This window comes from Mustela erminea, chromosome 9 (genome assembly GCF_009829155.1).
Source record: "Mustela erminea isolate mMusErm1 chromosome 9, mMusErm1.Pri, whole genome shotgun sequence".
Taxonomy (NCBI): domain Eukaryota; kingdom Metazoa; phylum Chordata; class Mammalia; order Carnivora; family Mustelidae; genus Mustela; species Mustela erminea.
In genome coordinates, this window is record NC_045622.1 from 42,373,462 (window position 1) to 42,385,787 (window position 12,326).

Below are 12,326 nucleotides of genomic sequence, written 5' to 3' on the forward strand. Positions count from 1 at the left end.
AAAGAACTAATTCCTATTCTCCTGAAACTGTTCCAAAAACTAGAAATGGAAGGAAAACCACAAAACTCATTTTATGAGGCCAGCATTACCTTGATCCCAAAACCAGACAAAGACTCCATCAAAAAAGAAAACTATAGACCAATATCCTTGATGAACACAGATGTGAAAATTCTCACCAAAATACTAGCCAATAGGATCCAATAGTACATTAAAAGGATTATTCACCATGACCAAGTGGGATTTATTCCAGGGCTGCAAGGTTGGTTCAACATCTGCAAATCAATCAGTGTGATATAATACATGAATAAAAGAAAAAACAAGAAACATAGGATACTCTCCATAGATTCTGGAAAAGCATTTTACAAAGTACAGCATCCTTTCTTGATCAAAACTCTTCAGAGTGTAGGGATAGAGGGTACATACCTCAGTATCATCAAAGCCATCTATAAAAACCCACAGCGAATATCATTCTTAGTGGAGAAAAACTGAGATCTTTTCCGCTATGGTCAGGAACATGGCAGGGATTTCCATTATCACCACTGGTATTCAACATAGTAATAGAAGTCCTAGCCTCAGCAATCAGACAACAAAAAGAAGTTAAAGGCATCCAAATCAGCAAAGAAGCCAAAATATCACTCTTTGCAGATGATATGATACTTCATGTGAAAAACCCAAAAGACTCCACTCCAAATCTGCCAGAACTCATACAGGAGTTCAGTAAGTGTCAGGATATAAAAGTAGTGCACAGAAATCAGTTGCATTTCTATACACCAACAACAAGACAGAAGAAAGAGAAATTAAGGAGTCAATCCCATTTACAATTGCACCCAAAACCATAAGATACCTAGGATTAAACCTAATGAAAGAGGCAAAGAATCTGTACTCAGAAAACTATAAAGCACTCATGAAAGAAACTGAGGAAGACACAAAGAAATGGAAAAAATGTTCCATGCTCCTGGATTGGAAGAACAAATATTGTGAAAATGTCTATGCTACCTAAAGCAATCTACACGTTTAATGCAATCCTTATCAAAATGCCATCCGTTTTTTTTTCAAAGAATGGAACAAATAATCCTAAAATTTATATAGAGCCAGAAAAGACCTCAAATAGCCAGAGGAATGTTGAAAAAGAAAGCCGAAGTTGGTGGCATTACAATTCCAGACTTTAAGCTTTATTACAAAGCTGTCATCATCGAGACAGTATGGTACTGGCACAAAAACAGACAAATAGATCAGTGGAACAGAATAGAGAGCCCAGAAATAGACCCTCAACTCTATGGTCAACTAATCTTAAAGCAGGAACTTGTTTCCAATGGAAACAAGACAGTCTCTTCAACTAACGGTGTTGGGAAATTGGACAGCCACATGCAGAAAAATGAAACTGGACCATTTCCTTACACCACACATAAAAATAGACTCCAAATGGTTGAAAGACCTCAATGTAAGAAAGACCTCAATCCATCCAAATCCTTGAGGAGAACACGGGCAGCAATCTCTTCGACCTCAGCCACAGCAACTTCCTCCTAGAAACATAGCCAAAGGCAAGGGAAGCAAGGACAAAAATGAACAATTGGGACTTCATCAAGATCAAAAGCTTTTGCACAGCAAAGGAAACAGTCAACAAAAACAAAAGACAACTGACAGAATGGGAGAAGGTATTTGCAAACGAAATATCGCTAAAAGGCTAGTATCCAAAATCTATAAAGAACTTATCAAACTTAACACCCAAAGAACAAATAATCCAACCTAGAAATGGGCAGAGGACGTGAACAGACATTTCTGCAAAGACAACTCCAAGTGGACAACAGAGATACATGAAAAAGTGCTCCATATCACTCAGCATCAGGGAAATACACAATGAGATACCACATCACACCAGTCAGAATGGCTAAAATTAGCAAGTCAAGAAACGACAGATGCTGGCAAGGATGTAAAGAAAGGGGAACCCTCCTACACTGTTGGTGGGAATGCAAGCTGGTGCAGCCACTCTGGAAAACAGCATGGAGGTTCCTCAAAAAGTTGAAAATAGAGCTACCCTATGACCCAGCAATCAAACTACTGGGTATTTACCCTAAAGATACAAATGTAGTGATCCAAAGGGCCACATGCACCCAAACGTTTATAGCAGCAATGTCCACAATAGCCAAACTATGGAAAGAACCTAGATGTCCATCAATAGATGAATGGATAAAGAAGAGGTGATATATATATATATATACAATGGAATACTATGCAGCCATCAAAAGAAATGAACTCTTGCCATTTGCGATGACGTGGATGGAACTAGAGGATATTATGTTGAGCAAAATAAGTCAATCAGAGAAAGACAATTATCATACGATCTCCCTGATATGAGGAAGTTGAGAGGCAAAGTGGGGGGGGGGGCGGGTAGGGAAGGGACAAATGAAACAAGATGGGATCAGGAGGGAGACAAACCATAAGAGACTCTTAGTCTCAGAAAACAAACTGAGGGTTGCCGGGAGGCAGGGGGTTGGGAAAGGATGGTTGGGTTATAGACATTAGAGAAGGTATGTGCTATGGTGAGTTCTATGAAGTACGTAAACCTGGTGATTCACAGACCTATACCCCTGGGGCTAATAATACATTATATGTTAATAAAAAATTAAAAATTTTTAAAAAAAGAAAAGAAAATCAATGTAATACAAACCAGAAATACAATAGAGAAAACCAATCAAACTAAAGTCTGGTTCTTTTAAAAGATCAATACAATTGAAAAAAGAGATTGATTAGGAAAATAAAGAAAAATAAATTACAAATATCAGGAATGAGAGTTGTAGAACATCACTGCAGAGTCAACAAATACAAAAAGGAAAATAAGGTTATGTTTTTTAAATCAATTCTATCCAATAAATTCGTCAACTTAGATAAAACAGAAAAATTCTGGGGCGCCTGGGTGGCTCAGTGGGTTAAGCCTCTGCCTTCGGCTCAGGTCATGATCTCAGGGTCCTGGGATCAAGCCCCACGTCGGGCTCTCTGCTCAGCAGGGAACCTGCTTCCCCCTCTCTCTCTGCCTGCCTCTCTGCCTACTTCGGATTTCTGTCAAATAAATTTAAAAAATCTTAAAAAAAAAAAAAACAGAAAAATTCCTTGAAATGCACAAACTAGGAGCACAAACTAGGCTCAGTTGTTAAGTGTCTGCCTTCGTTAGGTCATGATCCCAGGGTCCTGGGACAGAGCCCCGCATCAGGCTCCCTGTTCAGCGAGAAGCCTGCCTCTTCCTTTCCCACTCTCCCTGCTAGTGTTCCTTCTCTTGCTGTGTATCTCTTTGTTAAATAAATAAATAAAATCTTTTAAAAAATGCGTAAACTACCTAAGATCTCTAAAGAATAGACAACCTGAATAGTCCTATATCTATTATAGAAATTAAATTTGTAGTTAAAATTTTTCCCACAAAGAAAACTATGGATCAGATGACTTCATTTGAGAATCACTACTAAATATTTAAGAAAGAATTCATAGAAATTCTAACATAAACTCCACCAGAAAATTAAGGCAGAAATAATTCCCAATTCAATCAATGTGACCAACATTACCCTGTTATAAAACCAGACCAAGATATCACAAGAAAAGAACTATATACCTCAGAAATATTAGTGTAAATATTTTGAAGAAAATTTTAACAAATTATATCCAATTAGTTGTAAAAAATACACTATGTCATGGCAAAGTAAGGTTTATCCCAAAATGTAAGTTTGATTTAATATTCAAAAATTGGCCAGTGTGATTTATTGTATTAAAAACTTATCTACAAAATGGTTAAGTGCCAAAATCTAATATTAATTTATGATAAAATTGTCAGCAAACTAGGAATAGACAGCACTTCCTCAACCTAGTAAAATTTCCCCATATGATCAGGTAATAAGAAGTTTGGCTCTTACCACCAGTTTCTGTCAATGAAACTAGACTATCGCAACTAAAGTAAAGAAATAAAAATCTCCATATTTGAAATGATGAAGTAAAACTGTCTTTATTGACAAATGACATAATCACTACCTAGAAAATCCAGTGGGATCTTCAAAAAGTTCTAGTGAATTTATTAAGTTTGTAATATACAAGATTAATGTGTAAAAATCTATTGTATTTATTGAACCCACAACTGTATGGTTAATTAGTAGATTAGTTAATCTCTGATAAAGCAGGAAAGAATATCCAATGGGAAAAAGAGAGTCTTTTCAACAGATGGTGCTGGGAAAACTGGACAGCAACATGCAGCATAAAACTGGACCACTTTCTTACACCATATACAAAAATAAGCTCAAAATGGTTGAGACCTAAATGTGAGATCTGAAACCATAAATTCCTAGAACAAAACGCAAGCAGTAACCTCTCTGATGTGGGCTGTAGCAACATTTTTCAAGATATGTCTCCTAAGGCAAGGGAAACAAAAGCAAAAATAAACTATTGGAACTTCATCAAAATCAGAAGCTCTGCACAGCAAAAGAAACAATCAACAAAACTATAAGGCAACATTCAGAATGGAAGAAGATATTTGCAAATGACATAACTGACAATGGTTTGGTGTCCGGAAATCTATAAAGAACATATCAAAATCACCCAAAAAAGAAATAATTCAGTCAAGAAATGGGCAGAAGACATAGACATTTTTTCCAAAGTAGACATCCAGATAACTAACAGACACATAAAAAGATGCTCAGCATCACTCATCATCAGGGAAATACAAATCAAATCCATGATGAGATACCACCTCACACCTGTCAGAATGGTTAAAATTAACAACACAGGAAACAACAGGTGTTGGGGAGGATGTGGAGAAAAGGGAACCCTCTTACACCATTGGTGGAAGGTTCCTCAAAAAGTTGAAAATAGAACTACCTTATGACACAGCAATTGTACTAGTAGGTATTTTTCCATAGGATATAAAAATACTGATTCAAAGGGTCACATATGCGCAGTGTTTAAAGCAGCATTATCAACAATAGCCAAATTATGGAAAGAACACAGATGTCCATCAACTCAACTGATCAATGGATAAAGAAGATGTGATGTGAGGGATATATATATATATATATATATATATATATATATATATATATGATGGAATATTATTCAACAATCAAAAAGAATGAAATCTTGCCATTTGTAATGATGTGGAAGGAACTAGAGTTATTATGCTAAGCAAAGTAAGTCAGTCAGAGAAAGTTAAATACCATATGATTTCTCTTATATGTTGAATTTAAGAGACAAAACAGATGAACGTAAGAGAAAAGGGGAAAAAAGGGTAGAAACCATAAGGGGCTCTTAACTATAGAGAAAAACAGTGTTGCTGGTGAGGGGGAAAGTTGGCAGGAAGATGCACTAAATGAGTGATGGGTATTAAGGAGAACACTTATGATGAGCCGGGGGTGTTATATACAAGTGATGAATCACAAAATTCTACTCCTGAAACAAATACTACACTGCCTGTTAACTAATTAAAATTTAAATAAAAACTTGAAACATAAATAAAAATCTATGGTATTTCTATATAATAACAGTAAACAATTAGAAAGTGAAGTAAAAATTAGTACCATTTAACATAATATTAAAATATTAAATACTCAGGGCGCCTGGGTGGCTCAGTGGGCTAAAGCCTCTGCCTTCGGCTCAGGTCATGATCCCAGAGTCCTGGGATCAAGCCCCACATCGGGCTCTCTGCTTGGAGGCGAGCCTGCTTCCTCCTCTTTCCCTCTCTGCCTGCCTACTTGTGATCTCTGTCATATAAATAAATAAATAAAATCTTAAAAATAGATATTAAATACTTAAGGGTAAATCTGGCAACAAATATCCAAATCTTTATGTTGAAAACATATATATTTTATATACATACACATATATTTTTTTTAATTTTTTATTTTTTATAAACATATATTTTTATCCCCAGGAGTACAGGTCTGTGAATCACCAGGTTTACACACTTCACAGCACTCACCAAAGCACATACCCTCCCCAATGTCCATAACCCCACCCCCTTCTCCCAACCTCCCTCCCCCCAGCAACCCTCAGTTTGTTTTGTGAGATTAAGAGTCACTTATGGTTTGTCTCCCTCCCAATTCCATCTTGTTTCATTGATTCTTCTTCTACCCACTTAAGCCCCCATGTTGCATCACCACTTCCTCATATCAGGGAGATCATATGATAGTTGTCTTTCTCCGCTTGACTTATTTCGCTAAGCATGATACGCTCTAGTTCCATCCATGTTGTCGCAAATGGCAATATTTCATTTCTTTTGATGGCTGCATAGTATTCCATTGTGTATATATACACATATATTTCTAATGTTGCTCAGAAATTTGAATATTTAAATAAATGGAGAGAGACAATGTTTGCACATATCAGAAGAGTCAAGACTGTTAATGTGTCGGGGCGCCTGGGTGGCTCAGTGGGTTGAAGCCTCTGCCTTTGGCTCAGGTCATGATCCTGGGGTCCTAGGATCGAGCCCCGCGTCGGGCTCTCTGCTCAGCAGGGAGCCTGCTTTCTCCTCTCTCTCTCTGCCTGCCTCTCTGCCTACTTGTGACCCCTCTCTGTCAAATAAATAAAATCTTTAAAAAAAAAAAAAAAGACTGTTAATGTGTCAGTCCTGCTGAAACTGATCTATAGATTCAAAGAATTCCAATTAAAACTTACCAGTTTTTTTTAAAGTAGAAATTGATGAAGTGATTAAAAATTTTATATAGAAATGGAAAAAACCTGAATTACCCAAAACAACTCTGAAAAAGAAGAATGAAGTTGGCGGGTTAACACTACATTATCTTAAAACTCAGTCTAAAAGTAGAGTAATTAAAAGTGTAGTATCATCATAAAGACAGGCACCTAGATCAATGGGGAATTCAGACACAGACCCCACATATATGGAAAACTGGTTTTAACAAAGATGAGCAAGCAATTCAGTGGAGAAAGGATAGGCTTTTTAAAAAATGGCACTGGGAGATTTGGATCGCTTGTAGGTCCAGGGGCATATCATTCATTACCAGAAAGCAATGAACTATTGGTATACCTAGCAACGTAGCAGATCTTTAAATAATTATGCTGAGTGAAAGAAACCAGGAAAAGAAAGAGTACATGCTGCATGATTCAATTTCTTTGAAGCCTTAGAAAATGTAAAGCAATCTACACTGACAGCTGATCAGTGTTTGCCTGGGAATGGGAGGGATTAAAAAGGTCCATAAGGAAACTCTTGGAGGTGATTGATACATTCATTATCTCGATTGTCGTAATGGTTTCACAAAAGTATAAATATATGAAAACTTATTAGATTGTCCTCTTTCAATATATGTAGTTTAATCTATGTCAATTATACTTCAAGTTTTCAAGTGCAAATATATAAATATATATTGCCCGACGTACTCTCAGCTTCAGAGAATTCTAGCAAATAACCAAATTCTTGATCTCTTCTATCTCTTCTAATTTTGATGCCCATAACCAAGCAGAAATTCATTATATAGGATTTTTTTTCTCTTTTTTTTAATCCTGAAGCTCATCCCCTTTGAGCGTCCCAGGCAGCCTTCTGTGCTAATTGTTCAGATGGCTCAGTAGTCTCTGTGCAGTGGGCAGGAGAGCTTTGTGGTGGGCAGGAAACTGTATTAAGTTCAGCTCCACCACTCACTCACTCTGTAACTGTGGGCTGGTTACTTAGCCTTGCCTTGTCACTTACACAATTTAGATAATATTTCTATTTTAGACTCATTATGAAGATAAGATGATGCATGTAGAAGTCCTATAAAAAGATCTCTAGAAATGTATTAAAACTTTGTGGTAACCAAATTACCAATTTGGGTTTTGCTTTATAAGTATTTGTATTACATTATTCTGAAAAGGAATATGAAATGCACCAGGTGGTATTAGTAAACATATTTTCCAATAATCTCCAGGCTAGGAATGATGTTTAAAAGCATATTATTAGACTATGACATTGAAACACACACACACACACACACACACACACACATTTCCTCTGTGTTTTGGTGGCCTTAGTCTTCATATTAATGTAGGTGTGTTAGTCTAGTGTACCTGCTTTATAACAGGAGCCATTCCTTGAGCCAATATATAGAGCTATCTTCAATTTTATGTCAGAGTGTCAGATGCTATATATGAGTTTACCCATGTCACCATGGTAACTATGTGGGATGGTTGTTGTCACAGCCTGCATGGATGGCCTAGTGTTTTGACATTTCAGTAATTGCCAGTGTCACAACCTTTAAAAATTGTAGAGAACTGACACCCAGGCCAGATGGGTACTAAATAAAGAAGCTACTGTCCCCCACAGCTGTGATGTGGCACTGAGGTGACAAGAGAGCCTTCTGTCAAAGATATGATCACTGAGAAAATGATGTGAAAGTGCTTGACTATTAAGAGATAATTCACATTGGTAAATTATTGGTGTACCCTTACAGCACTGGGTAATACTGGGGTGGAATTCATGGGAAGCATATGATGTGGTACTTGACTTTAGGATATCAACATAAAAGAATAAAAGATATTCTATTAAAACTGAATACTTTATCTCTTCAGAAAATACTTAACTGAATGCCTACTAGGTGCAGATCCTTTTTTTTTTTTTTTTTTTAGGTGCTAGAGCTCTAACAGTAAACTAAATTTCCTGCCTTCACGGAGATTGCATTCTTATTAGGGGAAGACAAATTAAAACAAAATAGATAAGTAAATTATGTATTACATTAGATGGTGATAATTGCTAAGAGAAAAAGAAAGTAGGGAAGCAGGATTTGGAATGTTAGGGAGCATGCAGAGACAACCTTCCTAAGAGAGTGATTTTCTATGAATCCCAGGTGGAGATGAGGGAGTAATGCAGGTGGATGGGAGGGAAGATGACCACAGCAGTGTGAAACTACAGGTCAAAAGTCCAGAGAGGGGCAAGAGTTGGAAAGCAGGTGTGGCTGGAGCAGAGTTAATTGGAGGAAACTAGGAGGAGATGATGGCAAATAGGTAATAGAGGGGTAGATCTTGTAAGCTTTGTTGGCATAGCATTGACCTTGGCTTTTACTCAAGTGAAACATGAAACCATTAAAGGATTGGGGCAAAGGAAGGACTTGAACTGGCTTTTTATTTGGTTTTGTTTTGTTTAAAGATCGCTTTGGCTGTCATGTTAAGAATAGATGGTAAGTGTGGGCAGAGAAGAAAGCAGGGAGATAATTAGAAGGCTATTGCAGTAATAAAATGAGAGATGATGGCTGAGATCCAGGCAGTAGCAGTGGAAGCAGTGGGTATTTTTAACTAGTGGAAGTAAAGCAGAGGGAACCTTTATTTATTGACTGCTTCCATACACCAGGCACTGTGGAAGAGAGACTCAAGTACAGTTTTATCACTTATTCTTCCTATCATTCTGTTGGGTAATAGTAGTACAACTATTGTGTTCAATAGAAACTAAAGCTTGGAGAGGTTCACTACTTTCGCCCAGACAAGTTACACTGCAAGTCTCTGCAGTCAGTCTGACTCCACAGTCCCCAGGCTACCCACTCTGCCACAAAGTCTCTCAGGTTTAAAGCATTGCTGGAATGTGTGACTGACTCAACTAGCAAGAATCATGGAGGTCTATGGATAGGAGAAATCAGTGCAAGTCAGGGTATTCAGGGATCACTGGAAGGGATGGCTTGGCCTTGGTAAGTGGAGAGGAAAGGTCAAGCAAAGAAATGAGCCTGAGTAAATAGGAAAGTCATGCAAGAAGGAGTAGAAGAGTCCCTTATGAACAGGGCTTCTACTTGTTTATTGACAATGACGCATTCCAGCTCACAATTAATGGGATAGAAAGAGTTTGGTTCCAAGTCACTTGGAAGACTCAGGACAGCTTCACCATCTCTATCAGACTGTGATGTGAGCAAGAATAAGCCCATTGTATTAATTACATGATTAGATATTCAAGAGTTGTCACAGAAGCTACTGTCAATTACCCTGATTGCCTTGATATAACCTTAATTACCTTGATACAACCACCTACTGCTGCTGATGGACAGTGGCTCCCGATTCTTGTCGTGGCGTTTAAATGTTACTTGACTCCAAAGTGACTACAAGAATTAAAAGCTCCATCTGTAGCACTGGGTGTGGTACATAAACAATGAATTTTGGAACACTGAAAGAAAAATTAAATTTAATTTTAAAAAAAAGCTATGCCCATGGGGGGAAAAAATTCCATCTGTTACTGTGTTGATTCCCACTGACCCTCTCAATTCAATCTCTGAAATATATCTAGGATATTGAGCTGTTATTTTTGAAAAATCTTGCAGATTACCTCAAAGCCTTGGGACTATCAGAGCTGATACTATGACCTAAGTGGCCCATGATTTCTTTTCAAGAAATAAAATATTGATGCAACTCCAGGGCATTTATATAAATTTTTATTATACATTCTTTATCAAATTATCATTTTTTCAACATCAATTAAATAAGATCTTGGGCTAGTTCAAACATTGTAAGAGAGGATGCAAAAATTAGTTAGTGGTTGACATCTTCCCTCAGGTATCTTATAATTCAGCTGGGGATACTTTTAATATAACATTATACCTGTTAAGTAGAAAATTAGTGAAATAGGCCTTATGAGCTTTAGGCATTAGAAAGATAGAGATTGCTTGTGTCTGGGGAGGTGAGAGCTTAATGATATAGCCAGCATTTGAGTTGAGACCAGAAGTTCAATTGAGAGGGAGAGTCTGATTCTAAGCACTGAAGCCTAGGGAAGCTGACGAACGGAGTTGAGAAATACAAGGCCTCTTCAGGTGATGGGGGGTGACCTTGTTCAACTGGAGTGGAAGTGTCATATGTGGTAACAGACTGACTGTCAATGAAAGTGGGGAAATATTTCCTAAAGATCGCGCATGCTAGGCCATGACTTGAATATTTTTCTTTTTTTTTTTTTCATTTTTATTTTTGGAAGTTTTTTTAGTAATAAAATTATATAATAAAAAATCATATTTAAAAAGTTTAATCTGACAGTATCCTTGGGAGTTTGTGGGATAACGGAAGGGTTAATATTGGAAGTGAGCATGAAATAAGCTTTAATTGTTTAAATCCACTGGGAATTTGAGGATGTCACAGCAGCTACTGTTGGATGACAGGAGAGTGATACAAACTTGGTGACCCTCTGTGGGGCTGAGGAAAAGGAAGGAGTCAAGGGTAATTTCAAGACTTCAATTATAGGTGACTGAGAAAATTTTATTAATAGAGAATTGGGGAAAATAGAAAAAGAAGATTGATTAGGAAGAGAAAATGAGTTTCCCTTAAAATATTTCATGTTTGAAGTTACACAGATGCAGGGACAACTAGAAGTGGGGCTGGTAGCTTATTGACATGCCATGGTAATGAGGAAGTCCTGATATAAAATTACAGTAAATTCAAGACCAGAAGGCTAGATATAAGCATAGAGAACTTAAGGCTAGAGGCCATTGACAGTTGTCTTTAGTGCCCATCATTCAGACAGTAAGGGCAGAAAGAGCACGGACCATTCAACCTAAAAATGTTCTACAGGGAAATAGGACATAAACTCACAAATAAATAAATATGACAGATGTTATCAAATTGGCTGATGAGTGGCAAGTTTACATAAAGATTTGTACACACTGGAGACGTCAAGGTAGAGTGGTTACAGATCAGCTTTGGCATTCAACAGGTTAGATTTATATACTGGTTCTGCCACTTTATATCTCTGGGCTACTGGACAAGTTGCTTAAACTCTCTTTCCTCACTTTCTCCAGATATAAATTTGGGATAATGTTAAATGCCTACCTACTAGAGATCTTACAGAGAAGAAGATGGGATAGGACCTATGAAGCACTTAACATGGTGTCTTAGTCAGCTGAGGCTACCATAACAAAATACTGTAGACTAAGATGTCTAAGTAGCAGTAATTTATTTTCTCACAGTTCTGGAAGTTGCCAGCTCAAGATCAGGGTGCTGGTATGATCAGGTTCTGGTGAGAACCTCTTCTTCCTGGTTTGCACACAGGTGCCTCTTCACATGGTAAAGAGAAAGAGAGCAAGCTCTCTGGTGTCTCTTCTTGTAAGGACCTTAATGTCATCATGAGGGTTCTACACTCATGTTCTCATAGGCCCTATCCCAAATATCCTACAAAGGACCTATCTCCCAAAGGCCTTATTCCAAATATCATGTGGACATTTAGGACTTTTGAGAGGACATATTTGAGTCCATGGCACACAGTCTCTGGCCTTTACTAAAATTCAATAAATCCTATCATTTTCAGTATTTTTCCTCCACACCATATTTTTTCTCTAGCAACATTATGGAGCTAAGAGTCCCAACACTGCAGAACAAATAAAAAGAATGCTATTCTAAGAAAGAGTTCA

General features: G+C 37.3%; 1 protein-coding gene and 1 long non-coding RNA gene across 3 annotated transcripts in view; both read left to right on the forward strand.

Annotated features, from left to right (window-relative positions):
• Positions 1-12,326, forward strand: part of GRM5 (glutamate metabotropic receptor 5) — a 563,943-nt gene that overhangs the window by 433,983 nt on the left and 117,634 nt on the right. The window lies entirely within an intron of this gene.
• LOC116599194 lies at positions 1,964-4,899 on the forward strand. Its single transcript, XR_004289273.1, has 2 exons — positions 1,964-2,006; positions 4,826-4,899. It is a non-coding gene; the product is annotated as an uncharacterized LOC116599194 (long non-coding RNA).